At 41.9% G+C, this 26,727-nt stretch overlaps 1 protein-coding gene across 5 annotated transcripts in view; it reads right to left on the reverse strand.

Moving 5' to 3' along the window:
• MPPED1 (metallophosphoesterase domain containing 1) overlaps positions 1-4,077 on the reverse strand; it is a 68,252-nt gene extending 64,175 nt beyond the window's left edge. The window contains exon 1 of one of the 5 annotated variants that reach the window (XM_067305479.1): positions 4,000-4,077. The gene's annotated coding sequence lies outside the window, so the exon portion shown is untranslated. Of the gene's footprint in view, positions 1-3,039; positions 3,249-3,459; positions 3,558-3,999 lie in introns of those variants that run through there. The other 4 variants (XM_067305491.1, XM_067305485.1, XM_067305506.1 and 1 more) reach the window with 4 other exon arrangements.
• Positions 4,078-26,727: the final 22,650 nt, after the last annotated feature.

Genomic DNA, 26,727 nt, shown 5'->3' on the forward strand with positions numbered 1-26,727 from the left:
TCATTAACCATCATTTCCTTCTTATGCTGCTTCTACAGCTGCTCTGCTGGCTTCAGTCTTTGGTTGAATGGCAAGACCTTCATCTGCCATAAGGCAAGCTGGATTGGCTGTATGGCAGAGGAACTGAACTTAAAAGATCAGGAGGGCATTCTGCATAAAAAATAGCTTTCAAAAAAGATACACATGCCATATATAGTAAACTTATTATTAGCAGAAATGTATAAACTAAAACTATGTAACAAGTTAGAGCAGATACTTCAAATTGAAATGTATTACACATACCTTTGAAAACAGACATCTGAAAAAACTAACCAATCCTTTTTACAGCAGTATGAGTAAGGCTCTCTATAGTAATATACAATACAGTATGCTTAAATGACTTTACAGACCCAATCTTGCTCCCACAGTAGATAATGGGATTTTGGCTATTTAAATAGTGACTGAATGCAGTAATGTTAAGCATTTGGTATTTAGGTTAGTGTAATGAATCCTTAATCAACTGTGACTGCAAGTTACTACATATAAACAGTGATGGTTACTTGTTAATCCTAACATAATTCCCACTGTCATATCAAATACAGCAAAACTGGCACACTTGTTGACAGTTTCAACACTGAGGTCAAGCAGTGAGCAGTCACAAAGAACAAACTACTTCATCCTCTAGAGGTGGTCACTACAGTAGCAGGTGAGTAGTCATTACCATAACAGCTTTGCTCCTTTTTGCAATATATCTTATACTGGACTGTCATTCTCCAACCTTGCTCAAGTAGTACATTCACATGTATTTTACTTACAATAACATCAGGCTCAAAGGATGACATTCTAAGAGGAAGTCAAAGGACAACAGTCAAGTGATTTTATAGGACCCTCTTACATTACTAACCTTCTTTGTATTTTGAAACATAACCTAGAACATGTATTAAAGTTAGAAATCACAACTGGAGACCACCTTGCTTTCACTTACTCTGACAAAGACCCTATTTCACCCATGGACAATGATCACAGAATCTAACCTGGTGTACAGTCCAGAACATGTGAATTAAAGTTGCCAGCATTATACTTAATCTTCTGCTGAGACCTCAAACTATATGTTGTAAGAGTCTAATATATCTTAATATAACAGTAGCTTGTGCAGAAGCTCATCATCCCTCAGATTACCTTACACGCATACCCTTAAATTGGCCCACTTGTTCTTCAAAATGAGGTTCAGCAAGAATCAAATAGACTGCATTGATTTCTTTTTACTATGTTTATTAATCATTTGAGATGAAAATTGTTTTATGTGCAAAATATCAAAACTCTCAATTACAAACTCATTGTTTTTGTCCCCTATTTGTTATTGTTTCCACGTCTGAAAAAAGAAACGGCTTGGATAATCGACTAAGCAGTTACCTGGTTTCATGGGATTTGAGTCTGCTTCCTTGTAATTCATTGGCAAAACTCTAGCTGACTTAAAAAATAGTAACCTCTTCATGTGCCTCTACATGTTCTACTAAAATAAAGCAGGGCCCCCTCCTATGTTACTCTTCAGGTGAGGAAGACTGCACCTGAGAAAGCAGATCTGGTCTTGCTCAGTTCCTAAGAGGACATAATCCGGACAATTTTTCTAGTTCCTTATAATAAATCCAGTTAAATAAATATGATCACAAACAGCACTATATGCTATGAATCATCAGCTCAAGAAGCAGAAACATCAATGTCAGAATAGGCTATGTATGGCAAATCAGAACTCAAATGCACTTTACATTCCTACTGACAGCTCCTGTAATGAGCGCACAGTACTAAATAAAAAGCACATCCTGTTTAAACAAAGATCAGAGTGTCAGTTTTATCTCTGCATTCTCTCATGTTTGTTGTTTGGCATCAGAAACTAATACCAAAACAAGTATCTTATAAATACCGGTTTAATAGAAGGTTTTCACACAGCGCATGATGGGTTTGCTCTAGTCTACCAAGAACATTTATGTGTCTTTAAAATAGACGTTTTTCTTCATGTGAGCTCGGACAGGTATTTTCAGTGGTCATTTTGCTTTAAATTAAGCCAAAGGAGAGCAAAGAGAAAAAAGAAAGAGGGAGTAACATATGTTCAGAAGGAAAGAGAAATTTTAAGATTCTTCTGTCTCAGATAGCCTGAGACAATGAAATTAACTGGAAGAGCAAAGCCAAAACTGTTTAAATATACCATTAGAATGCCATGACTAATAATTAACATCAGTCAATTTATGTATGTATCATACATGGCATAGCCATTACATTTAACAATTTCCAAAAAAATCTGTAAAAAAAAAATTTAAAAACCCTATTTGTATAGTACACTGCCAGACAATTTACAGTGCCTGGCATCAAGAAACAGTTTATTATGTACGAGTACAACACAGATTACCATCATATAATGACTCCTTAACTACTCTTCTCAAAAGAGATAGCCTTTTCATGGTAGTCAAATTTTGGACATGCACATTTAAGATGCAGTCTTGTATTATTATTTTATCTACTGCTATTCTTTTGAATGATTGAGAGTTTACCTCATCAGAAGCCAACCACAAAGTTTAATAATCTTGTCTAGTTATCAATTCATCCAGAATATCAAAAGCTCTTTTATACTATAGTCTAGATTACTCACTAAATTCATTCAGAATTAACATCTAGTTGAAATGTCTATTAATATTGTAGAGTATTGGCAGATTTCTTACTTATGACATTGGCAAGATACAGATTGTGAAAGAAGAAATCTTCAACTATTGATCTTTTCCCAAACAGAACTGAATGTTTAAAATCTGTCCAGCTTCTGTGTGCTTCCTGTCTTTATCTTTTATGTCACCCATATATATCTAGGTATATAAATGCTTTCCATATTAGCTTTGTGAAAATGCAACATCCAAAATGCAGCTCTTAAGAAAGCAACATATTAAAAGCAATGAGATCACTACCTAAACCTCCCAAATCTTTTCTCCCTGTTCCACCGCTCTGTGCACGCTGGATACCAAACATCAGTGCGACAGATTATATGAAAATCAGCATGAATTTTGAAAAACTTACTGGACTGTTTCCTCCTGGAACAAAACTTTGGAAGGTCACTGAAACCCTCTCCTGTGACAAAGGGAAGTTCTTCCACGTCCCTCACCCCTTCCTCTTGCTACGCGCGGGGAAGCCGCGGCTGCAGGGGCGCTCGGGCTCTCCTCGGGGCGCCAGTGCCGGGCGCTCGCTGGCGGCGCCGATGACACCTGGAAGCGGCCCGCGGGGGGCGGCAGGGCCGGCGCAGCGCCCGCGGGTCCCGGCGCGCCCGCCCGCCCGCGGCAACTCTGCGAACAAAGTAACTTCCAGGCGCGCCGAGGCCGGCGGCGCGGCACGCGTGGGGCCGGCGCCTTCGCCCGCCCCCGCGCCGTGACCGCACGCACTCGCACGGCGAAGAGCCCGCAGCGGGGCCGGGGCCGGCGGAGCCGCGGTGACAGCCCTTACCTTCACACACCCCCTGCCTCCAGCCCGGCGGGCGGCAGGCGCCGGCAGAGCAGCGCCGAGGCAGAGCGCGGGGCGCTGCGAGGACCTCGGCGGCTCTTCCTCCGCCTTTCTCCAGCTCCTTGCTCCTCAGAGAAGCCCTTCCCCCCCTCCCCGCCGACCGCCTCACTCTCTAGCTTTGGGGCATTTTTTTTTTTTTAAGGAGCAAAGAGAAGCCACGGGGAGGCTTGGTTGGGAGAAGCAAAACCCTGACGCGCTTGGGGGTGGGTAGTGGGGGGGGGGGCGACGGGGGGGTTTCAGACCCTCGCACGGCAGCACACGCAGCCCCATCCCCCCCCGGCTCCTTAGTCCCCAGCCGCAAAGGCAGCGCGGAGGCTTGAACCTAGCTGCCTTGAGCCGATCCGGCAGCAGGGACCGGGCCCTGCGCACAATCCCCCCGCCCGGGGCCGGGGGCAGACCCCACGGCGGGGGCCGCGAGGGTCGCTCCCCCGCTCCCCATCCCCGCGAGGGGCAGGGGGCGCTGATGGGGGGCAAAATACTCACCCTGCCTGCCGGGGCTGCTTTGAAGACGCAGGATTTTGTGCGAGCGATCGCCTCCTTCTCCGGGAGCCCAGCCTCCCCTCCCCCGCCTCCCCTCCCCCGCCTCCCCCACCTCCTTTGGGGGACCAGGAATCCCCCACCACCGGCCCTCCCCTCCTCCCCGCCCCGCCGGGGAGCCCCGCCGGCCGGCCGTGCCCCCCGCCGCCGGAACGCGGAGCTGCCGTGGCCCCGGCCGGCCCGGCCCGGCGGGGCCCGCGATGCTCCATGGCCCCCGCCACGCCTGGAGCCGGGGCGAGCTGCCGCACCGCGCCCGGGCTGCGGCGGCGGCGCGGGCTGGCGCCCTCCCGCCTCGCCTCGCCTCGCCTCGCCTCGGGCGGGGGTCAGCGCGGGGCGGCGCGGGGCCGCCCCCAGCAGCAGGGGGAGGCTGCGCCCCCGTCCCTGCGCCCGCGGGCCGCCGGCGGGACCGCCCCGGGCAGAGTTGAGCCAGGGCCCTGAGGAGGGGGGCGAGCTCGGGGGAGCCCGCCGGCCTCTCCGGGGGGCTGCGCGACGGCGGGGGGGGGTGTCCCGGGCCGCCGGGCCCCGTGGCCCTCCTCCTCCTCCCGTCAGGGCGGGGGGAAGTTTGTCGCGCCGACCGTTAGGCGGGAGAGTGGCCGTTAGGCGGGGGAGCGGCCGCTAGGCGCGAGGGCGCTCGGGCGGGGCGCGCCGGCCGGCGCCGCTGTCCCCACGCCGGGAGCCGGGAGCCCGACGGGGGCCGCAGCTTCTCCCCTCCAGGCGCTGCCCCGCTGCCGAAGTGGCTGCGGTGGCCGTGGCGGGCTCGGGGTGCCGGCGGGCAGGCGGATGCGGCCAAAGGTGCTCACAGGGCACCGGGCAAGTTTGCAGGTGGCGGCGGAGGGGAAGTCCCCTTTCCTGCCAGGCTCTGCTATATTTCTCAAAGGTACTGAGCATGCACAGCTTCTGTTCGCTTCAAAAATCAGGCCGTGAAAGAATCATAAATATATAATATTATACTCCTATGGTATTATGAGTGGAGAGCAGGAGAGTTAAATGCATACATTGAGGAGAGGCAAATTACACAGAAAGGGCCTTACTGCGCAATTGTCAAGCGATTCTAAAATGAAATATTTTAAAATCCTTCCCAGAATAAATTTAATTCCTACACGCGTGTTCCAGTATCGCCTACTAGGCAAGGAAGTCTGTTGGATATCTAGCAACAATTAGCAGACTTAGGGCCGCCTTTAGTGCACATAGTGATTTTACCACTGATAAAACAGTCTTTTTTTAAAATGCTGAGCTGGAAAATAAAAAATCCATGCTATAAAAGAGCACTGACGTTTGAGCATTTCTTTTATGACAGAATGAAATAAAGGACATTTTCTGGAGAAAATAAAAGAATGCATCTCACACCAGCCCAGCAGATCAAAGCAAAGGCCAAACTTGAACTCGGGCCTCCACGTATGGGGTGAGTATCTCAGCTACCCACTGAGCTCTTATCGGCTCTGTGTGCAGATGGAGATGGGGTTTGGTTGTGTGTAAGCAACTGAAAACTGGACCTGAGAACTCACCCATACAGTTTCTATTACTGGGAAAACATGTATTTATCTTGAAAGTTTGCATTTTGACATGTCAGCATTTTTACAACAATATAAATATGCTTGAAAATTTTTTGATCAGCCTAATGGTTAGGACCTATTAGAAGCTGCAGAGCATATTCACAATCAATTCACTTATTCAAATGCCTGAATACAAGCTTAAAAATGTAATTACAGGCACCCTTTTTTGGAAATCTTGAGGCTGTATAGTTTCCCCACGGGAAATCTGAGTAATAAATTCCTACAAAAAAAAAGGAAATCTGCTAAGTACCATTCTTATTTATTATTGTCTTTAATATTAAAAATTGGTGATGAAACATTCCAAATATGGTAAGAGTGGTTTCATGTAAATCCTTCATTTTAATTATGGTTTAAAAAAACAAGCAGAAAAATCTTGATCTTAGTAATTTATTTATTTTTTTACTTTTTTTTTACTTGTCTTTCCAAAGAGAAACTGATTTTCATTTTTTGTTTAACATGTAAACCTAAATTTGCAACTGATTAGTATTGCTAAATCTGGCTCTTTAGATACTCTGTTCCAACAAAGAGATGACATTATACCTATACACATTTAATTATTTAGCTCTAAAAGTTTTTATTCAGAATATTAATTTCTTACTCTTTGTTATGTTACAAAATAATGAATACTTTACATTTTTAGTTTTTTACTTATGTTGTATGTCAAGCTCTATTTGTATGAAAACTGTCATTCAATTAAAATTTACATAGCATCATTTTAAATTGTTCATTAATTAAGACCTTAGACTACCTTAAATGTCCTTGATGCATTTCAAAAGCATGTTTGCATTTTTAAATGTTTTATGAAACAACTAAAATAATGACCTGTAGAAAGGGAATTAAATTGGCAGCTTTTAGTAACCATGTCCTTCACAGTCTCAGAGAAAGATCTTATCTTCTCAGATTTAGTTGTAGATTGAAGGAGGAGAATAGGCAATCTTGTTTTTTCAACTTTTAAGTTGATTTTTCAGCTTTGAGTTAAATAGTATTAACTGAACTCCTTGAATGAATTGAAACAAGGAAAATATTCACCCTGTCTGCAGGAGAAGCTGCAGCTCTCAAAAATTGTTTTCCTGCACCATTTGCATCCTGTTCCATCTGCTTAGCCAGTGACTTCAGTCAATTCAGTGGCATCACCATCTTCAAAACTTTAGCAGCAAGCATCTATGCTGTATTAAGTTACTTCAGTGTACATGACAGCAAGGATTAAACCTAAGTTAGCTGTAATTTCAAATATAATTTGAATAGATGTAGATAAAATAACAAAAATACTATTTGATTTTTTAATAATGATTTTTTTGGAAATATGGTGAAATAATACATTTTCCAGTTAGTCAGAACTTGTAATGGAATTTTGATCCAGCTCATGGGATAATGAAGCAAAAAACCCCTAACTAGTTGCCCTTGATTGTACAAAGGGATGGTTACTGGAAGGTGGAAGCGCTTTTATGTCCTATTTTCGAATGATCACATTTGACAACAGAAAGTGTTGTATGTGAACCTTCACTTATGTAGCAAATGACAAAAATGAATTTCAAGTAATAGGGGAGGAAATGATCCGCTTATCTAAAGTGAAAGATAGTTGGGAAAATGAAGTTCAGGAGATCACTGAGGAAGGCAGAAAGGGACAGTAGAGAAAAGAGAATCCCATATAACAGCACATCACTTTATTTCTGCTCTTTTTTAATTTCATTTGGCTTTTTGGTGGCTGAGAATTATTTATGTAAAATTTATTTTAAATCTGTGCTTTAAAACCATGCATTAAGTGAACAGATCTAATCTGCTCTAGGATTTTTTATGAATCTCAGGCAGTTTGATTTTTATTGATAAGGGTTCATGTGGACTTCTGTCAGCACAGTGTCACCGCAGAAGAGGAACAGTAGACCACCACTGACTGACAGCCTGTAGCTCTGAAATCTGCAACCCATCCTCTCTTATGTTATCCAGTTCCCATCCTCTGTGCTTCTTTGACATGTCAGACTTCCTGTGCATTCACTGCAGAGCTAGTCCATTCACACGCACTAAATCAATACTTCCTAGACTTGTCTGACTTACTGCTCATACACAGAATGATACTTCCCTAAAGGGTCAAATTTAATGCACATGTGCAAGTACAGCTGAGCTATACATTCAGGGTGGTCTTAGCCAAGACTCCTGAATATATAGCATGCAAGTCAGCATTTGTGTACCTGAGCTAGATACATTACTGCACGTCCATGAAAACTGGACAAATACAGAAAAACATCGAGTTGTGCCTGGGCATAATCACCACATGGAGAAAAGGACATATACAGGAAGCCTTGTCTACAAAGTAGCCTTACCTCTTCATTGTCCAGCAGTGATGAGACAACCTATTATTTGGGCAGTGGAACTTTGTTGCTAACACAAAAAATGTGTTATGGGGTTTTTACCCTGACTTTTTCATCTTTTCCACAGAAATTTAAAACTGGATCTGATATGTAACTATAATATTCCATTGTCATTTCTTTAGTGGAGGGAGGTCTTTAACATGCATTATATTTTTAATCTAATAAATATATAGCTAATTCTTAGCACTAAATATATCAGTCAAATCATTCTTACTCATAAGTATTTTTCCATTAAATCTCAGTGATCTTCTTTCAACTGTGGTGAGATGTTCCCTTCAACTCATCTTAAAATGTGGAACTGCAGTACATTGCCTGTGAGAAAAAAGCCCAAAGCCACATAGTGATGTATCAGTTCAACAGTGCGAAAGAGAAATTCCCTGTTCACAGTCCTGCACAGTCAACATTACCTGCTGGTAAGCTTTAAATTGCCTCAGTTGCTTAACATCATGATTAAAAGGCATTTGTTTTTTTCTTGTGTTATGCTGTGTTCAACAGAAGAGACCAAAAAACTCACATTTGCTCACATACTGAACAAACAATTGTACATTGTCCAATTACAGGCTTTTCTTATTTTTAAAACTATAGTATAGTAACACGATAGGTAGCATAGAGCCTTTTAACTTGCCCATCACAAGCAAAATGAAAGGTATAAGTCTGGAATACTGAAGAGTAATTATGTGAAGTGTGAAATTGAGTAGGTATATCCAGCAGCTACAGAAAAATGACAGCACAAAACCTCAGAGAAGTCAGCATTGTTTCATACCAGAGATGCCAAAAATGGGTTTGGAATTATATTCAGGTTTTAATTAAGACAAATGAAAAATGTCACAAATCATCCATTGTACAGGTTACAGCAAAACCAAATAACTCCTGTAGAATTTGTTCTCCTTCTTAAATACTGAAGTAGTTCCCAGTTTTATTTTACTGGAGTTCTTGAAGATTACTACTGTGTTGAAGGCTGGAGTATTACAAACACATCTAAGCCTGAATAGCAGTTCCCTATGTTACTAATAATAAGATGAAATAAATGTGCATTCTCCTGTATTAAAAAGAGAAAATTAAGTAGAGTGAATACAAAGAAGAAAACAAAAAGCATTTATATTTTGAAAGATCAGGAGTGATATATTTGGAATGGCTCTAACGGTTAGTTTCTTTTCAGTGCTAATAAATTAAAAAATGTAACTGAGATGCCATCTATAGTGATGAAAGGTGTTTTTTCTACCAGTGATACATATTCTTCAGCTACGGGGAAAAAGTCCATTTCCAAATCACTTTTAGCAACAATCAAGTAGACATATTTGTGCTCCTATTTTAGGAACATAGATCCCTTTTATAGACATTAAACACAGTTTACTAGTGGAATTTTTCTTTTATTATAACTGTTTCATGTAGTGTCTTTCGTGTAAACATTATAAAAAGGATTTAGTGTTGGACTTAGAAGTTGGGGTTTGGATTTTTTTGCCCTTTGTTCTTGTTTAGTATTTTATTTCTTTAGAGAACTCTTTTTTTCCCCCTTTCAGGAAATTTCACATAATCTTTTCCATTCGTCATCAGCCAGGTTGCTGATTACCAGAGTAACTGCCAAGCTTTCAACTCCTTGTCATCAATGGGCTGTGAATGACAGACAGCATTAATGTTGGCAAGCTCCCACTCTCCTTTTCGCCTTTCCCAAATGTAATTAAACCGCACTAATACAGCAAAAGAAAAGCTGCAGCTTTATTTTACTCACCCTAATAACATAACAATTAAATCACAGAAACATACAATGCAGTCAAATAAACCCATCGTGACAAGGAAATTCAGAGGTACGGGAAAGTGTGTATCTACCATTTAGAGAAAAACACATGAATTAAGACTCTTCCTTTCCTTTCCTAACACTACTACTACAGCTCTGTTTGACCTTCAGTAAGATGATAAGGCCAATATTTGAATAGCTGCTTTGTTGCAGCCTGATGGAGGGCCTCAAGTGCTTCCTCTTCTGCTACACCTTCAGTTTAAGCGTACAGGAAGTAATAAGCTTCTTCTTCAAATGATCTGTTATCTCCCTGGCAGGGTTTTCCAAATTTCTAGCAGACTGCAGGCTCTGTGTAACAGCCCAAAAGGATGCCTGCTCCAGGCAGTGTGATACCATCTCCTCTTCAGCCCCTGTAAGCTTGTTCCTCAAGGAGCCTTCCACGACAGCCCAGCACAGGAGTCCCCAGCAGCTGGGCCCCCTCTCCAGAGCCCTTCCCACCACCAGCCACCGCTCCAGTCAAATGGTGGCCCCTTATCTCCAGCTTCATTTAGTGTAAGCGAGGAGATGGCTGTGCTCTCCTGTAACTCCTTAGTGACAGATACAGAAAGATGCATGTACTCTGCATCAACATGAAGCAATTACATCATTTTCCTAACTTTCTTGTTACCCAAAAATGCCTGGAAGATTTCTGGAATGTCCCAGGTCATCAAATGCAGAAGATGTTCTTTCTGAAGGGGAAGATTCAGTGGGAATCCTGTTCGGCTCACCTCCTCCTCATCACCCAAATGCACAGCTGAAAAAGGAACAGAAGGGATGTGGGACATCACATCCAGTTCCGATGGCATTACACAACTCACCCACCAGAAAGAGATGGAATTATCTTCATCTTCGAGGGAGCCCTGGGCCATTGGTTTAAAGTTTGTGGGGGCTAGAGGATAAATGAGAGTCAGGAAGCGAGAGAAACGAGAGACCTCAGCTAACTTGCAGAGGACTATGGAGGCTTGTAGAGTGCACAGATACCAATGAACATTTCTGGTTAAATAAGTTATTGGTAGATCAATTTCTATATGTTTGTCTGGACCAAGGCGAGTGGAAGGAAGCTAGAGGCCCCCAGAAGGGCACTGGAATTTACCCATGGAGCTCTGAGCTCATAAACCCATCATTTCTTGCAGCCATGCTCTGGGACGGGAAGCAAGCATGTATAAGGAGGCTGAGAACTGATTGTCATGAGCTCTGTAAACACAGCTCTCGGCTAGCATACATGCTGGAAAAGGGATTATAGTCTGTTTCATTTTCAAACTATCAGTAAAAATAATGCATTTGGTTTATGAGACAAAGTAAATTTACAGTAATGCAAAGAAATGGTTCAACTAAATGCAGACAGCAGAAAAAAAGTAAAAAGCCTTTTATACAGCTAGCCAGACTACAGCATGAAAATGTCTAGTGACAGCATGTTTCATTTCAAAAAAAAACAAGGGACACCAGTAATTAGTGGGCAAAGCATGGAAAAACAAGGACCCATCCCAGCATATGCTTAAAACTGGGCAGTTGAGCAACACGAATGGGAGCTTGGTTATTGACCGACATGGACATAGCTTCAAACATGACAATTATTAGATCAGCCTGGCTAAGCAGACTCAAAGTGAGTCTGTTTGCTTGTGCCTTTTTTGGTGACTAATAGTCACTGTCAATTGACAGGTGGTACCTTATAAATCCAGTCTGTGGCAAATCCTCTGAAGATCTGTTTGCGTGAAGCAAGTAATTTACCAATGTGAACAAATTGTCCTGCAACAATAAATGCAGCTGAACATTATGTTAGTCTTCCAGAAGAAGAAACCTTTGGTGGAAACCAGTTTTTGGACAAAGTTTACAGCACGGTATTATGTTTTTTAGTAGATCTGAAGGAGGAGTGAATTCTTGTACATTTGATAATGTGATTAACGTGTAGTAAACAGTGAAAAGAAAAAAGTGATACTTGTAAAACTTGAGCCACTGGAGTAAAAGAAGAGTATATAGGAAAAACACTAAAGGGATGAAACTGAAGGTGAGACGGAGTTAGGGGCTTCTGTTAGATTTGTTCTGATATGGTACTACTCCTTTAAACAGGCAGCCGCAGAATGGTCCAAAAGACCTTCTGGTTAAGGGTCAAGGTTTTTTCCCTGATTCAGAAGAGACCGAGGTTGCAGTGTTCCCAGCCATCTCCAGACTGTCAGCAGGAGAACCAGCACATCAAACAGCCACCTCCTCTTTTGCCAGGAAGCAAAGAAAGAAAAGGCCACAAAGGACATAGAAAAAACATACCAGAAGAGCATAGTTGAACCGTCAGCTGTTCCTGTGCTTCAGCCATAATTCTTGTTAGAAAAAAAATAATGTCAGAATCGGTTCCTGCGTAGAAACTACCTTGAACTCTTTAAAAGGCTTTCTGTGAATGACCATGAATAGATGATTCCCCAGACCCCAGTGTGATTTTTCACACTGAATATTAAGTCAGGATTGTTAATGGAAATTGGCCCAAAAGACAAAAAAAAAAGCTTTTATTGCAGACAAGGTCTGTGGCAATTCAATATGATAGCCTTTGATTTGGTAGTGGGTAGCTATATTTGAAAGACCACCAGAGAAGGCTTTGGTCCAGGAACTCCTCCTGGCCTCTTCACTACAGCTAGATAATACCCTGGGCACATGCTAGTATCTTTGAACAAAATTAGATATATTTACAAATAGTCTGGGATCAGCTCAAGGCTGCTGGTCTACTGTACCCAAAGAAATATGAATTGTTTTGAAAAGAATGAATTTAGCTCTGGCACAGAGAACAGTGAGGAGGGAAATTCTACTCTTAAGATATTTGAACACCAGCCAGCTCCCCAGAGACTCACAGATGTGCAATTTTGTGGGACTTTAATCCTACTATGGGAGGCTTATTTGTGTGTTTCACAATATTACATAACATTTGCTTAAAAAGGGTAGGAAAGGAATGTTATTTGAATGGTCAGTGTGTGATTTAGTATTTTCGGAGAGGAGAAGGTTCTTTTGATTTTTTCTGTGTTAACCTACCAGGATTTCAAATCTCCTTTTCTATTAGACACAGATGCTAGTGTTTATGGATTAAGTATTGATACAGGAATGTAAATGACTTGAGAGGATGACAGTTTATTAGAGTCAATAGTTAAACTCCCCTGGGAAAAATTATTGCATGCTCTGCCAGCGATTAAAACTATAGAATATTTTCACAACTATTTGTATGGAAGGAAGCTTGTGATCAGAACAGACCAGGCATCCCAGCAGTAGTTCTTCAGATTCAAAACCAGATCCAAAACCATTCAAAACTTATCCACAGATTAGAATAACTGCAGTGCTATGGTTTTGTAGTAACCCAAAAGCATGGATTCAGGCATAACATTGTTTGCTATTGATGTTTTGTCCAGATAGTTTAATTGTTGGATTGATTGCAAATGCCAGTCTACACAAGCAAGGAACAAAGAATTGATTGCTCAGGGGAATGAGCATGTTTGGAAAGAGATGGTTGTCTCCTGTCTTCCTTCAGCTTGCAAATCCAGTGGAACAGTGGCTATGGGGACTCCAGAGAAACCAACTGATTCCCACAGAGAGAACCTGATATCAGAATAGTGTGCATTTGGCGACAGCTATCCTGAAATATGATCTCTTCCTTAAAATACCCCAGTGAAAACTGTGTTCACAGTGGGAAGGTTCAGGGTTTATGGTAATATACTGATGGCAAAAAGGAGCAAATGATAAACCTTATTAGCTAGCTCTAGATCCACTGAAAAAAAAAAAGGCTGCCAGGTAATGTCATCATTTAAAAACTGCTGGATATTTAAGGGGTTGCAAACAGTGGTATGATTTCTACTGGGTGAAGTACAAAATAGATGTAGAAAAACTGGCCAAGAAAGCTTGAGGGACAGGAGGGATCTCCTGTCTGCTGCTCTGTGCAGCAGTATTTTAGGACTATACTTACTGAACAGATCTTTCTGATATTCTTGAATAAGGACTGGTAATTGTTATTTGCTTGGTGCCTTTGAACTAGTTCACAGAATGGCCTAAAGTTTATTTGGGAAGGCATGAAGTGGGACAGACTGAGCAGAGAGAATTAATTAGATTTAGGATATGGGGGTGAGTCATACACAGGTCAGGGAAGAAATTTTGACTCAGAAGTGTTTCTGTAATTTAGTGAGACTATAGGAAATAGATTAAATATGTACCATCTCAGTGCAGCCAACTTCTGATGAGATGGTAGGGAAATTCAGAGTGGATGCTGGCAGTTCTGCAGGCTTCCTTAACAACAAAAGGCAGGAATCAGCACTTCCCATTCCTTTGGAAAACTTATAGGAGAGCAGGCCATGAAAACATGGAGTTTACCCCGCTGTTCCTCACTCCTGGTTAGGGGGCCAGAGGCTTGTCCAGATCTTCTGTCTGGAGTTCCCTTAGAGTAACTATGATGTGGGTCAGGCAGAAGTTTCAGATTTCCAGAGAAGAAACTGAAATGTCTCACACTTGCTTGGATGTATCTGAAGACAACTTCTGATAAAGAAGACTGAGCGATACTGACACCTCTAGGGTGTGACCCAGGAGCACTTCCCAGCTCTTGGATGTGGGTGCTGTCCTGGCTGTGCCAGGACAAGACCCACAGTACACCATCCCTTCTACATCCTGATTTTCATTCAAAGATTCAAGGGAAACTTGGCCACAGGGACTAGGACAGCATTGTTAGTGAAACCAGCACTGCCGGATGTGCCACAAATGACAGTTCTTTTCAGTAAAAACAGTGCCACTGAAACAAGGATGATTTTTTTTAGATACATATCAGGCCCTGTTCACTTTCACTTCATCTAAGGCAGATCCTGAGTTTGTGGAAAACTTTGGAGACTACAGTGTCCTCTCCACAGAGCAAGTCACAGATGGACTATTTGGAAGTGGGAATTTGAGAGTCCCTGCTACCGCTTTGTGAAATCAGTGCTCATTTTAGCTGCGATAATCACCAAGCAGCTGAATGGTTTGGGGAACTTCCAGTTCATGAGAATTCCTGAAAATATCTCACTTAGATTTGATTTGGACTGAAATGAAATTCTAAATGCCCCCTCAAATTTCCCATGGACCACAAATCCTACTTTTGTGTCAGACCCAGGTGGAAGCCTTAAACTGGATAAACCTTAGATAGGTCCCTACATAGAGCTGATGTGAACAAAAGCAGCAGTATCAAAGATGCAGTTTAGTTCTAAGACTGAACCCCAAATTATCTGTAATGTCCATCTAAGAGCATTTCCAGTGACAAGTTTTTTCTCTTACCCTTTTTCATCCCAAATTGGAGAGAGTATTTGTCAACCTTGAAATTGCAAAAGCTGCTTCAGTAACAAGACCCCTCCATTAGAAAACAACGTGCTGGGTGCCTCAGCCAGTAATTCCCACTCACACAATAGCCATCCTTCAGAAGCCTATTGTCAGTGATCCCTCCAAGTAGCCTGAAAGAAATCTGGGTAGAGAATGGAAAACTTGGAAGAGATGTGCAATGAGGTAAAATTGGTTTGGAGTAGCAGATGAAAATATTCTGTCAGAAAGACATGATACAGCTTGTTAAAATTAAAAATTTGTAATTAATCTTCTATGAAGACTGTTTTATTTCCTTTTGGAGGTGGGTTTAAGGTGACAACCTTTGAGGCTGAATGGCAATGATGGGCAAATTGAATTACTGAGACATGGCTATGAACTGGCTTGAATCCAATCATAATTGTTGCCTTTCACTTCTGGAAAGTCATAAGAAGCTGTAAAGCTGCCTCATTGAACTGTGCAGCAGAAGTGATGAAGACTCCAATCTAAAACTCGCCATCCAGAACCAAAGATGCAAAGGGCTGTTCAGGAATTCACACTATGTGGCCACAGAGTCTTCAGTGGGTATCTTTCTGAAGGGAGGGCAATGTATTCGTATGAAGAATACAGAAGAGAAAGCTAAGTATACAAAATGAACAAGTACTGGGAGTAAGGTCCTAACAAAAAGCCAAGGAAGAGATTTTGGGCTGAGTGCTGTGTCAGAGATGGCTGGAACTGTGAGCAGAGACACAGTCCCCTGTTATTTGAGTCCTCTTCTGTTCAGGGAGACAGGTTGGCATCAGAGAAATAGCTGACTCATCACCAATTTCTCCTCCTAACCAGAACAACCAGCAAAGCCCAAATTCATGGCTCAATGGGAAAGAGGGGTTATAACACTTACGTATTACTTGCCAGAATAATTATGATGGTTTAGAAAATAGTTTTTATCCTTTATTCAGCACATGGATCCAGTTTGTCTTCTTGTCACTTGCAAATGGACAGTGGAAAAAAAAAGTACTGGCACAGGCAGAAGTGGATCCCTCACAATAAGGTCAAGGAACTGGGACAAACACAGAGGAAAGTCCAAAGTGGGACCGTTTTGTTTACACTGCCAAGAAAAAGCATGAAAGATGATACTCTTAAGCTTGGAAAATAGGAATCTTATGCCAGTGATGTTAGAATCTGAAAAATAATATGTCAAAGATGTTGGAACATTTAGAATACAATCTTTTACTGTTTCAATGTCATCAACATGTTGTTCTCACTATTTTCTATGACAAGAGAATTTATTGAACCAATTTGTCTTCAACACATGTTATGTGTACTGTATGTAGGCGGGTAAGCTAACCTTATTTATATAGTATTATGAGGGAGAATGCTAACTACACATACTTTTGCACTCACAGTCTTGAAAACTGTATTTCTTTTAACAGAAAATACCACATATCCATTTTTGGAGTTACACTCTTCTCACACCTGGTCTTGTGTTCTTTCTTAAAAAAATGGCTTCAACAGAGAGGAGATGGGGGTAATCTCATCTGGGGCATTGAAGTTAAGCTGAGAAGTGTTGGCTTGGCTTTTGTTACTTTGCTTAAATTGCTCTCAAGCCATATATTGGTCTCTCTTCCCTACAAAAATTACCTCTGAGAATGAGACCCCAAGATATCTTTCCTTGCTGACGTCAAAGCATCTGTCCCCTTTTCACTTCATGCTTACTTTAATCTTCTCACCTCCCCTTTTTTCTTTTTCTGTCCCCTTTCTTGATTTATGGGGAGAACCTCTCTTCTTTCTCTGGACTTTTTATTCACTAATGTATTTTCATCCCTCCTGCTCCCCCCCGCAGAATGTAGATAAACACTCAAACCTTTGCATTTTCCTTACCCTTAACCCTAGCCATTTAAAATCTGCTGTGTGCTCCCAAAGGTCTTAGGTCTCCAGCCTGCTCCTTCTGACTCCATTGCTTTTTTGTCCCTTTCTAGCATAACCTGTGCAATATGACATTGCACCTCTCCACCACTGCATGCAGAGCACTCACTATTGGCACTGAAGTCCAAAGGGAAGTTGGGCTTGTTTGTCTTAATTCCTAATCTTGTTGCAATCTCGAAGAGATTCCAGGTCTCCTGGAGTTGCTTCTGATTGAGGTGGTCTTCAGGGGCTTTCATACTACTCTTTTCTTGTCCTGTTCTCTACTCAGTGCTCCTCTCCATCCTTGGTGTTTTCCCTGTCCCCTTTACTTTTCCTGTATATGTGTTCCCTGTGCGTATATATAGATACAACAAAGCTCATGACTGTGTGTGTTCCTATACCTACATTCTCTGACCTTTTCCTGCAATCACTTTGAGATCAGCCGTTGTTTATTTGAAATCTCACCCTGAATATCTAAATGCCAATTAAATTTAAATATATACTCTTTACCATTTTTTTTACTTTTACATCTTCTTTTTTCCCACACAAACTTCCCTCTCTCTTCTTGAAGTTGATAATTCCTCCATTCTTATCTGTCATCTTCACTCACTCACTCACTCACTCACTTTTTGTAGGCTTTTTAAATAGCATTGACTTTTCTACTCTTTAAATGGTTACCCCATGCAACTAAAGTCTCTTAACAGCCCTTCCCCTCTAGTGAAGGTGAGTTTAGTAGTATTTCTGGATGATTAGTGAATCTTTATGGTAAGCAAATTCCTGTGTCAGAGAGGAATGCTCTGTGTCTGACTTTCTCCCTGTCAAGCAGAGGTGATGTAGCTGCTTTGGCTAATCGTATGAAAGATATTATTACAGGCAGAGATAGGATAACAAACAAACAGGAGCCAGACTAGTTCGAGGGGCTCACAACTTCAGAACCATAGCATGACTTTTCACTCCTCCTCACTCTGCTTAATATTTCTTCAAAAGATGACATTGTTTTCTTCTATTTTGCCAAATTAGTGGTCCTCACCATATGATAAGGTGTCAATCTATTCTTCTTTGACTTTACAACTTGTACCTCACTTATCCTAACCAGGCCAGAAGAGAGCACAGATCCTTGCGTGCTGGTCTTGTAGTCCAGCCTCTTTTCCTCCCCCGCACTGTAAATCACTGCATTGGCTTCTCACCTCATTTGACACCAAACAGGGGTTCCTTACTGTTACCTTTCACTCTGTAGCTCTGTGTCTGCTGACATGATTTGTCAGCTTGACCCGAGCAAACACCCTACTTTTACAAACAGGTATGGACCATCTTCCTTCCCTGCTATCTTTCCCTTAACCAAACCCACGTGCCTAGAGGATTGTGCTGGATGTTGTGCCCTGCTGCCCACTTATCATCAGATCCTTCCTCAGTCACACTCCAGTATCTTCCCCATTCTTCTGAACTTTGCTGTTAACAACGTTAAATATTCAGAAGCAACAATTCATTCCTTAAATATCAAAACTAAAGTGCTCTGGTGCTCTATGGAGATATACATCTCATCTTTGATTGACTTTGGTGTCTAAGGAAGAGTGATCTCTGACTGAAACCTTTTTCTTGGTTGAGATATTTCCATGGTCACTCTCCCACGTGGATACTCTGATGTCTAAAAAGATCTTAATCTAAACGACAGTCTTCCTCAGCAGAGGTAATTGTAGGGTTTCAGGTCACTTGTATTCATCGGTGTAGGAATTTGGTTCTCTTTGGGACTCTTGCTGTTTGACAAATTTTGTTAAAAGTTGTTAATGACTTGCCAAAGTATTCTGGGAGGGACACGCTTGCATGCCCACACAGTGAATATGATTCCATGAGGAAAAAAACTAGAAAGAAACTTCTGATATTTGTATGTACAATATTAATCTCAAGCTCTTTTATAGCTGTAGACCTTGTTGTTTATCTTCTCTCACCATTTTACCCTGTCATTCCTGGTCATGTTGCCTCACCTACTACACCTCTTCTAGGTATAATACATCCTTACATAAGCACTCCCTTGACTACATTTTCATGGATATAAGCTTGTATGTGGCATCAGATGTTTGCCTGTATTGCTGTTGTTGTTCAGATCATCACCTGCCAAAATAGAAATGCAAAGAAAACAGTGTATGTATCCTTTAAGCATAAAAAACTGTGTATGCAGACTGCTTTCAAGCAGTTTTACTAGTCTGTAGATTTGAGGGCTTTGTAACTTTGTACAAAGCAATGGAAAAAATAGTTCTGTACCACTGTACATACAGGCAGAAGTTTGATATTCTTTTCTTAGCTTTATTGTTTTTGTTGAAAGAACAAAGGACTCTGGTGGCAGAGGTCACATCTGTGTCTGCATTTTGTACAGTGGCAAGCACTCAACACATAGTCATTGATACACAGGCAGGACAATTTGCAAATAGGGGTCATGTCTAAACACAGAATTTGGGCACTCTTATTAAGGTTCTCCAGGGTTCACATGGTTTGAATCAATTTGGCAATAATGTTGGGCACTTTATGAAAGCAAGACTAAACAAAGAGAGAATAGAAAAAAAGCAAATGAGACTCACTTGAGACATGGAAATTTGGATATTATTCAAACCACAAAGCAAAGAGGGTACAGGGCAGTACAACTGGTAGCTGTTGAAATAGATCTGGAAGTTAGAAGAATCTCCACTGTATTTCACTGGTGGAAATCCTTTCAAAGGGAAGAACTCAGGGCCCTGCAACTTTCCAAAACTGTATCAGGTAAAAAGATTTGAGTGATTTCTCTAAAGTGGATGAAATGATAGCCGCATAAAAAACATCTTTCCCATATCCAATTGTTTTGGGCTTTAGCTGAAGTCTAACTACACGAGAATGCATGACTAGTAATAGGATACAGCATAAAATGTAACAGAGGTCTGTGCACATACTGTAACCTTCATGTTGTTTGGATTTTGCTGGGAATGTAATGAATTGCAGAACTAGCTCTGTCTAAATATGGACAATATAGAAGCGAGTATTTAAACACAGGGTTAAAGAAGAAAACGAGAAGATGGAGCTACAGTGTCTATATAAGCTCCATAGGGCAGGGTCTGTTTCTTCATCAGTATTTGTACCATGCCCAGATTAATAGAAAGACCCTGATTATGGATCAGCAGGAACTAAAATTAGAAGATAAACAAATCTTAAAATAACACAAATCACAGAGCAATAGCATCTGATAGAAAATGTCATTAAACATGCTGCATACATACTACATATTAAAATTAAGTCTGCTAAAGGGATGCTTAGTCAGAAGATTTTACAAAGTTGGAGGGTTTGGTATACAAAATTCATATTAAACTCTGCATGTATATTAGGCGATAATTTACAGTTCGCTTAATTTGTTTGTTTATTTTTTTCCTAATTACTATCCTTAATTTTGTTTCATTACTTCCCACAATGTTAAACCACAGAAAAGAACATCTACAAAGTGAATAGTACTTATCACTACTCAAATTAAAGTATAACAAAAACTAAACCTGTGAATTCTGAAACTGTGCTGAGGCATCTGTGCTGTAGCAAGGTCACAGCAGAAGGCTGCAAGTGAGGACTCCTGGGCTGTAGTCCCAGCTCTACCAATAAGTGATTCGCTTTCAGAAGCATCCAGCTTTCACTGAAGGTAATGTTAAAACATGCATTGAGTTTAGTGACTCGTTTCAAGTCACGTACTCTTTTTATGCCTTGATTTACTTCAGCAAAAAAGGAACAGAATGGAGAATAAAACTGAGTGAACTTTTTTTCCCACAAAAACATTTTTTAGGGGGAGCAGGAAAAAGAAGGGGAATAAACAAAGGGCTGGAACAGACAAAAATGTACCTAAATAGGTGAGAAATTCAGTGAATGATTTGGGTTGGAACAGAAAGGGCTTCTTAGAAATGTTCAGATGTTTCTTAAACTTTCTGTCTAGTACCTAAGGTACTTACGGGGCAGACCTGAGTTCACACCTCTGATGCTTGGCTCTTAGGAAGTCACTGGATCCTGCACTTCCCAGGAAAAGCCCTAACTACTACAAAGAAGAGCATTGTCTGAAACAGAGAGAAAGGGGATTTGAAAGTGGGTCTTATTTTTTATTTTTCTCCATAACTCTCCTAACTACTGAACTACACACAGACATGCAATAACCTCCAGTTTATTTGAACAAGATTGCTTATGAATCTGGCCATTTCTTTCCAAATTTTCATTTTTTTCAGAAAAGCTCAGAAATAAAACATTTCAGGTCAAACAAAACATTTCCATTTCACTTGAAAAGGAATGTTTCCCTTTCCCTAAAACCTGAAGTGTTATTGTGGGTCACACCAAAACCAAAAAGTACATTAGATTCAGCTACCAAAATCATTTATTCACACAGCTCCATGGCAGGGTGTTTTTAATGGCAAATTAACAACCGTAGAATGCTTTGGGACCTTTGGATGAAAGAGACTATAGAACTAGAAGGGATTATTAGGTATATTTAATATGCCTTTAGTAACACGATGGAGGAAATAATCAGTATTAAACATACATGAAATATTTTTGGAATGTTTAGTCTGTTGGAAAGGAATGAATGGTTTATGTTATTAGCTGGGAAGTGAAGTATATATAATCCACTGTGTGTGGTTGTCATCAAAGCTCTAACAGGAATGCAAAACTAAATGTGCTATTTTTACTTTTCCTTTTTTTCCCCCCTCTGTTTGTGGTTTTGGAAGAACAAAAAGAGACCTGGATAAAATGCAAAAGATTGGTTTGCATTTGTCATGACTCTGTTTGAGTGACAGTCTTTAGTGTCAGGGCAGAATAAGCTTATTATTTATTACTTGCATTACTGTGGAGCATAGAAGCCCATGCTGATATTAAAACTCCACCATCCTAGGCAGTGTGTATTCATGGGGAGGAACAGTCTCTGCTCCCAAAGAGTTTATGATAAAACAGTTATGGCAAATGATGAGAAGTTAACAGAGTCACAGAGGTGTTTTGCTGTTGATCTAACTTACCTGGAACACAATAAAGCCAGGATTTGGGTTCAGGTCTGCTGTCTCCCCTGCTCCTCATTCTCTTGAAACATATTGCCTTCCTCTGGAATTACTGCCCCAAAAACTCATGGTCTCAGTGAAAGTATAATCTTTTATGTCCACATATTTCAGCAGAGACAGTAGTTGAGTTTGATACATGATTCACTAGAAGGTGCACATAGAGACACCTTTGTTCTTTTAACTTTATTGTGACAGAATTTTAAAAATATACATATTCTTTTTATGTCCCAAATATGACCTGGCAAGAAAATTCATTTAAAGAAGCTGGTGATAATGCCAAACAAGAGATTAATCAGTCTTAAATCCATACCATTTGTAAAAGAAAATGGGATAGTACAAGCCTAATCTTATTTTATTTCAGTATTTTAACAACAGATGCAATACTGCCTTTGTTATTATCCTTTATTCTTCAGACAGTGTTCCCCCTCCTAATTATTACTTGTCTTCTTTAGTAAGATTGAGAAATGGCATTCTTTGAGCTCAGGTAAATATCAAAGCAATCTTACTTGTAATGGCAGGGCTGCTTTCAATGGGGAGTGAAGTGTAGTGAACTAAAAAAGGAATTTAGTACTCTTTCCAAATTAAATAACATGAATTTCTTCTGAACACAGGTCCCTAGCCCCACTTGAAAACAATGGTGCTTATAAAAACCTGCAAAGTTTGAGGGCCATTTTGGAAATCGCAGCCAAGAAGCAAAAGACATTAGGGCCGCGTCCTTCAGGACAGTGCAAAGTAAGTGAGTTTGGTGAGAACCAAAGCTGGCCATGGTACCCCCACAGGGGCTTTGTCCAGCTGCCAGCCCAGGGCACCCCGTGTAGGGACTCAGTCTGCAAGCAGCAGAAACACACACCAGCTCCTGGCAGAGATCACCAGTGTTGTGGGGGAACGCAGCCCCGCATCTGTCTTGTCCACCTTGGTTTTTGCCCCTGCCACCACTGGTGTGAGGGGCATTAGGGCCGCAGCTTTTGCCGCAGTTCCCCACCATCTGTGCATCCCTTCGCAAGGGCTGCTAGCTCTTGTAATTCATCACAACATGCAGCATTTTTCTTGGAGCCTCAGTTCCTGGAATCATGATTATACCCCTCAAAAACGGCTGGTTTTCAGCTTTTGTGATTGCAGAGAAGAGTTTGAATATGTAAATTCTAAAGGCTCAAAAATCAAAGGCAAGTTTAAAAAAAGGCTTGTTTCTTTAGTATCTCCCTTTAAGCAGGTCTCATTCTTTTGTTTTTAGGTATGTGTTTATTTAGCAGGAATAAGGGAAGATAAGAAAGTCATTCAACTCATTGGTTTAAACCTCTTGGAGAATTCTTTCAGATTTTGCTGAAAAATCAGTGTTTTGAATGATTTTTCTGCCAACATTTTTCTCTTTGAAACATCATTTTTAATTTCAGGAAAGGTTCTGAACAAAAAAATCTAACCAGTTCTATATAGAATTTAGTGATTATTCTTTGTAGAGCAGCTTGAAGTCATTAAAAGTAGCAGTGCTTAAAGCAATTTTGGGTATAGGCATGCTTTGCTGTGCTTGGATGGAAGCACAGGCTTATTCTAACAGAGGGGTGAAGTGGGAGCCACGATCTTTTTATCCTCCAGTCTAAACTAAACTCCATGTACTCTAAGCTACTCTGAACACATCTATGCATGTAGATGTATAAACCTATAGATGGAAACACATACAATTAAAATGGGGAGAGCATGGAAGCCTATATTCCACCACTCTGTTCAGAGTAACCATTTTCATAATTAATGCCTTATTTAGGTAGAAAGAAACTGACTTTTAGATGTGTCAGGAAATATAGGAACACACTCTGAAACTGAGAATTTTGCAGACTATCACAGATACAGCAGAACTGACAGAGCTGGCCAGCAATTTGCCATTTAAGAACTACTTCAAAAATCTAATTTTGTTAATTAAATTCAAATCAATTTTGTTTAAATCAATACTTAACGAGTGAAATGAACTTTCTCACTTTGGGAAAAACTCAAAGATCTGCTTCATGGGTTTATTTGATGAGCCTTTCCATTTTTCTATGTATTATTCTTATGATATTTCAAAACAAGTCAGGAGTACTCATGGAAATCCTTTTTTTTTAGACTGAAGTGTCAAAATGTCATTTTTTTTCATTAAAATATAAACAAAAGCTGTTTCAGTCAGAATTCAGAGAGCTGCTCTTAATTATTTTTAAAGTAAAACAGAATTTCATCTCCTGTGCCACGGTGACATCTCAGTAAGTGTTCATATTATATGGTCTTGCTTGTACCAGGGATTAAGGTGAAAATAGGAAAAATAGGTAAATAAAATGAGCAGTGTTCAGTTAACACGTTTCCCCCCCAATTCTGTATTTTTGAATATAGAACCGTCAAGAAACTTAATCGGAGGAGGGGGGACTGAAATGGTATTTCCTGGGAGGTCTTGAAAATATTTATTTTCTGTTCTGACCCATAATGAAAAAAAATGACAAAAATTCTGTGAAAAGTGAAGCACGAACTTGAATCCGCCTCCGTGACTAATGATACTGCCTATGAAAACACAGAGCTCACGCAGCGTCGCGTCCCTTCCCCTCGCCCCACGGGAGTCACGACAACCCTCAACAGGAAAACCAAAGCGCCGTCGCCGCTTTGTCACCCTCCCCGGCTCCGAGACGGCGCGGGCGGCCACCAAACCGCCACTTCACGCGCCCGAGCGCTGCCCAGCGACAACGGCCACAAATAGCTAACGGACGCACGGACGAACCCGCCGGTCTGTCTCAGCCCACCCCCCGCTCAGCGCCGCGCGCGGCTCAGCTCCCCCGCGCCGCCCCGGCCCCCGCAGGCCCCGCGGCGCCGCCGCAGCTGCGGGCGGCGGCGCCCCCTCGTGGCGCGCCGCCGCAGCCGCCGCGCCCCGGCCGCCCCCTCAGCGCGGCGGCCCGCGGGGGTGAGCGGGCCCTGCGAGCCGACCCGCGCGGCCCGCCGCAGGGCAACGGCACCCTAAAGGCCTGCATGCGCCGCGGGGAGGGTGATTCGGGGGAAAGGAGGCTTACTGCTGCTGCTCTGTTGGTGGCGAAGGTGGCCGGCGCTTGGCTGATGAAAGCCTTTCCGCGTGTCTGTCGGAAGCACCGAAGAAGGCCGGCCAGGCCTGCTATCAAAAGTCTCTGCTATCAAAACAAACCGGCAGTCTAAACGCGGTGGCAGCCAAGGCCGTGCTGTGTCGGTTGGCCCCCGCCCGCGCAAGCGGTTTGTGGGGAGAGCTGTGCCCAGGCTCTCCCCAGTTTGGGGTTGTCCTGCCTGGGGCGCACGGCTGGGGACAGGCAGGGCCCGCAGGCCGGGCACAGGCACCCCTCCTGGGAGCTGGGGCTATGGCACGGGCAGAAAACACGGTTTTATTTAGGCAAAACCCAGCAGGTTTCACTCATCTGTGCAAACGTTTTCTTTGTTTTCAGGGTACTTTGGTTCTTCACTCCTGCTTTTCCCCTCCCTAAACCGACTGCAAGTCTCAGGTTCACCCAGACCCCAACATCTCAAAGCACAAGTTGGTCAGAACAGCTGAGTTTCGCACCGCTCTGCTGTAAAGCCATAAATCTCCTCCTGGCTTCACTTGAGAGGTTCGCAGCCCTTCAGGGAAACGTGTTTCTGAGCCTGGTGCCCTGTGAATTTCGCCAGGTGAGGTGTTTTGTTGGATTTTTTCTCTGCAGGGCTTTAGTTCTTAATCCCCTGCTTACTATAACCAGCTCCAAAGTACCTGATTATCTGAGTACTGGTTAGCCAAAGATCTGCTGGAGCAGAAGTGTTCCCTGGGTAGATCACACACATAGGTGAAGAAAGCAACCGAGCCATTTGCTTCCCCTCTTCCAAAAGACAGGAAAGGGGAGAAATGAGCATTGTCATACATAGAAAGGCTGCAGCACAAATACATTGCTTCCTTTTCCTTTTCAGCTGACTGGAATAACTGGCTGTCTCAGAGAGCTTCTCAATCATCAATATCTAGCCAGCCATTTGCCTAAACTATGGGTCCTCTGCCCAGTTTTTAGAACTAGGATCCAAAGGCTGTCCTAGATGGAAATGGGGCCTTATGAAAACAGACCTGTAGTTTAACTCCCTCCTTCCAAAGATATGGCTTATCTACACAAGAACTTATATTGAGAGAAGGTCCTCATCAATAAGTCTGATGCTTTTCTGGACAGTAAGAGAAGCAGAGAATACTTAAAGAAGCTATCAGTGTCCCTGTTAATGCAGCCCACTTTAAAATGTCACTGGGTCACTGGTTAGACCATGGTCTTCTGGTAAGGAAGCAACTAGATTTAAGAAAGCCCACAGTTCCCATGGTTCACTGTTAGCCCCATGTCAATAAGCAAACTAACCAAGGCAGTTGTCAGCTGCTTGTATCCTGGATCCCTCTCATCTGGATGTAATATGGCAACAATACTTGCTCCACTGGTTGACCACAAACAAAAGAAATAGATGTATCCGCAGGATACACAGGAAGAAAAACAACAGGAACATTTGGTCCAATTAAAAATAATCATATTCTTTTATTTGGTGAACAGGGCAGAATTCCTGCTATTTAAGACTTTCCCATTCTTTTTCCTTACACACAGGTGAAGAGTGCATAAACAAGAAAAATCACCAAAAAACATTTTTCTTCAGACATTATCTTTTTCCTTTGGAAAGGGGATTTACCTTCCTTGTTTTATTTGAAATATGAGAGAAAGGTTATGTTCCAATTCTGACTACTACTTTTTTCATGGAGAAAGGGGGAGAAGGAAGTAAAGGAGAGGGCTTTT

The sequence above is a fragment of the Apteryx mantelli genome, chromosome 1 (genome assembly GCF_036417845.1).
Source record: "Apteryx mantelli isolate bAptMan1 chromosome 1, bAptMan1.hap1, whole genome shotgun sequence".
NCBI classification, from domain to species: domain Eukaryota; kingdom Metazoa; phylum Chordata; class Aves; order Apterygiformes; family Apterygidae; genus Apteryx; species Apteryx mantelli.